Genomic DNA, 4226 nt, shown 5'->3' with positions numbered 1-4226 from the left:
TTCACTCATTTCATCATGTGTTTTTGTGCTCATGTAAATTCACTCCAGAACATATTTTTGCTAAATTGATTTTCTTCTTTTCCTTGTTAGTGATGTTTAATAAGTCTAGCGGCTTTATTATTATTCAAATGATATATCTGTCTGTCTCTCTATCAATCTGTCTTTCTGCCTCCCTATCTGTCGCTCTGTCTCTTTTTGTCTCCCTGTCTGTCTATTTATCTGTTTGTTCATCTGTCTGTCTTTGTCCATCTGTCTGTCTATTTATCTGTTTGTTCATCTGTCTGTCTTTGTCCATCTGTCTGTCTATCTGCCATTCTTGTGCCATGTTTTCTGTCTGTCCATCTCTCTGCCTGTCTATCTGTCAGCCTTTCTGGCACCATGTCTCGTCTATCTGTCATTCTGTTGCCCTGTCTATCTGTCTCAATGTCTATCTGCCTTTCTGTCTATCTACCTTTCTGTCGCCCTGTCTATCTGCCTTTCTGTCTATCTGTCTCAATGTCTGTCGCCCTGTCTATCTGTCTCAATGTCTACCTGCCTTTCTGTCGCCCTGTCTATCTGTCTCAATGTCTACCTGCCTTTCTGTCGCCCTGTCTATCTGTCTCAATGTCTACCTGCCTTTCTGTCGCCCTGTCTATCTGTCTCAATGTCTACCTGCCTTTCTGTCGCCCTGTCTATCTGTCTCAATGTCTACCTGCCTTTCTGTCGCCCTGTCTATCTGTCTCAATGTCTATCTGCCTTTCTGTCGCCCTGTCTGCCTGTCTATCTGCCTTTTTGTCTGCCTGTCTATCTGCCTTTTTGTCACCCTGTCTGCCTGTCTATCTGCCTTTTTGTCTGCCTGTCTATCTGCCTTTTTGTCGCCCTGTCTGCCTGTCTATTTACCTTTCTGTCGCCCTGTCTGCCTTTTTGTCGCCCTGTCTGCCTGTCTATCTGCCTTTTTGTCGCCCTGTCCATCTGCCTTTCTGTCGCCCTGTCTATCTGTCTCTGTCTATCTATCTGCCTTTCTGGCACCATGTCTTGTCTATTTACCTTTCTGTCTGCCTGTCTATCTGCCTTTTTGTCGCCCTGTCTGCCTGTCTATCTGCCTTTCTGTCGCCCTGTCTGTCTGTCTGCCTGTCTGTCTTTCTTTTTGTTGCCCTGTCTATCTGCCTTTTTGTCGCCCTGTCTGCCTGTCTATCTTCCTTTCTGTCGCCCTGTCTGTCTGCCTTTTTGTTGCCCTGTCTATCTGCCTTTTTGTCGCCCTGTCTGCCTGTCTATCTACCTTTCTGTCGCCCTGTCTGTCTGCCTTTCTGTCGCCCTGTCTGTCTGCCTTTTTGTTGCCCTGTCTATCTTCCTTTCTGTCACCCTGTCTGTCTGCCTTTCTGTCGCCCTGTCTGTCTGCCTTTTTGTTGCCCTGTCTATCTGCCTTTTTGTCGCCCTGTCTGCCTGTCTATCTACCTTTCTGTCGCCCTGTCTGTCTGTCTGCCTTTCTGTCGCCCTGTCTATCTGCCTTTCTGTCGCCCTGTCTGTCTGTATGTATCTATATCTGTCTTTCTCTCTGCTTTTCTGTCTGTCACCCTGTCTATCTTTCTGAATGTCTATCTGTCTGTCTATCTTCAGCAACCAAAACAGACAGACAGGTAGACAGACAAAGGCTTCTGTCACTCTGTTTATCTGTCTGTCTCACTGTCTGTTTTCGGTTGTTGCACGAGTCTGTTCATAGCTTGCTAGCATGTTTAGCATTGCTTATTCCTCTACGATCATCATATGATCCTTTGCCATTTTACTGCGTGCTTCGATTTCTTTCTGTTTTTCTGCCGTTTCATCTGCGTGCATTTTACCACACGCACCTGTTTTCTTTTTTCTTCTCTTTCCGCTTGTCTACATCTCGCGTCTCCACTGCGTGTATTTATTGTCGCTGTGTTTTACACTAATTACTGCATCAATCTCAGACCTCTGTTGATCAGGAACCACCACAACAACAGCAAACAAATGCGTGAGGGATTCACGTCGATCTCAAACCCTCGGCACTCAAGAACCACAACAACAAACAAACAATTGCAGTAACTCATTGCATCCGCTCATGATACCCAGGGTACCTGCAGGTCCTTAAAAAGTCTTAAATATACTTTTTAAAATGTAAGGCCATTTAAAAGTCTTAAATATCTAAAATTTTGTGGCGTGAATGTAGGCCTATATGTTTTCAACATACATTTTCAATACATCTTGACAAATTTAAATGTCAATTTTTAAGGAAGCTGATGAATTTTGACTCTTATTTCAGTGGATATCAAAAGGAGATATTAGGGAGTTTCAGTCACATTCACTTTCATTGAATGAAAAAAGATGCTGTGACTGTGACTGTTCCAAGGGGAGAAAAAAATCATACAGACTCAAGGGTGAGCAGTGATGTCAGAAATTACATTTTTAAATGAACTGCCATTTAACTATCTGTTCAAGGTATCTGCCAAGAAAAAATATATCTAAGAGACATATTTAAGCAGCGCCATATTTGATTTTTGACAAGAATGAAAACGAGGCTGTGAGGGATAGACGTACAGTCTCTTCAATGGGCTGTACTGCATTTTAAAGTGTTTTCGGGGCGTTCCCACGGACAAAACATTGATAAAATATTTCTCCAAGAACATTCATTATACAAAGGAGCTTTATAAAGCATTATACTGTTCGTGCCATTGAAGAGACTAAGTATATCAGTCAAAGCCTCGTTTTCATTCCCATTAAAAATTAAAGATGACACTACGGTGAATAAGGTATATTGACCAATCCTCTTGTTTACAAAAATGTCAGTGCATGCGCAGTAAATGTTGGTAGAAACCCTGTTTTGCATCACATCTTGCTGAAAAACTAGTGACTAAAGAGAAGGGTCACAATATAGGCTACATGCATTCATAATTAATTAATTTAGAGTTTTAATGTTGCATTACATTATTTAAAAAAAGAAAACATATAAATGCACAATAAACCTTAGCGGTCAACAAAGCGCTTTACACTGTGTCTCATTCATCCATTCTCTCACACACACACACACACACCAATGACAGTAGAGCTGCATGTAAGGTGTTAGTCTGCCATTGGGAGCAACTTGGGGTTCAGTGTCTTGCCCAAGGACACTTCGGCATGTGGAGAATCATGTGGGCCGACCCGCTCTACCACCTGAGCCACAGCCACCCCAAGGGTTTCCAATCGATTCTCCCCACTCAGTGATACACGGTAATTGTCAAATCAAACAAAAGTTAAGTATGGAGTGCCACAGGGGTCAGTTTTAGGGCCTCTGCTTTTCTCTTCCTATATGCTTCCCCTAGGAGAAAATCTGTGAAATTGTTGTGTCTCCTGGCCTGGTCCGGGTCCCAGCTTTCAAATAATAGACCTATCTCTGTTCTGCATGGGTACAGGCCCAAGCTTTCAAATAATAGATGTGTCCGGGTAATACATTCCCGGGTCTCGTTGGGTTCAGGCATGTATTTTTGGACCCGTGAAGACCTCTAATTTGAAAATCAAATTTCCAATGTTTGTAGAACAGCATTCTTCCACTTTAGAAATATTGCTAAATTACGGCACATGCCAAAAACAAATTCATGCATTCATGACCTCAAGACTAGATTATTGTAATGCATTACTGGGAGGATGTCCAGCAAGTGGAATACATTTTCATTGTTATGCCGACGATACCCAACTTTATATTTCTTTGAAAGAGGTACTTATTATTGGACCAAAAACTGTACTGGTACATCATCTTCTACAGCGAGGAACTTAGGTGTTATATTTGATACTAATCTGTCCTTTTGAAATGGAGGTCTTCACGGGTCCACCCTGACCCGAGACCCATCCCGGAACCCGTACAGGTTCGGATCCACATTTATACGGTCAGCCAGGTCCTCGTTGGGTCCCACTCTATTGTTCCAGGTCTGTTTAACATTGTGTAATACCCGAGTCGATTCGACACTCTAAAATTAGGATGAGAAAGCGCAGGAAGGAAAGTCAAAATGAGCGGAGTGACATCAGAGGCAGAGGTGAGTTAAGCCACACAATAGCAAATTAGCAATGCTAACGTTAGCAGCCATGGCAATGATCGAGCAATCGTTATTATAGTTCAAAAGGGCAAACAGTCGAAGTTATCTTATTATGCGAGATGCAGAAAAAACAGCAAGTGGACTTTTGAAGCTGAAATAATGAGTGGATTCCAATCAGCAAGAGAGGAATCGCAGAAAACCTGGATGTATTTGACCAAC

This window comes from Xyrauchen texanus, chromosome 18, assembly GCF_025860055.1.
Source record: "Xyrauchen texanus isolate HMW12.3.18 chromosome 18, RBS_HiC_50CHRs, whole genome shotgun sequence".
Lineage (NCBI taxonomy): Eukaryota > Metazoa > Chordata > Actinopteri > Cypriniformes > Catostomidae > Xyrauchen > Xyrauchen texanus.
The sequence above is the reverse complement of the archived record's forward strand: the minus strand, read 5'-3'. Positions refer to the sequence as shown.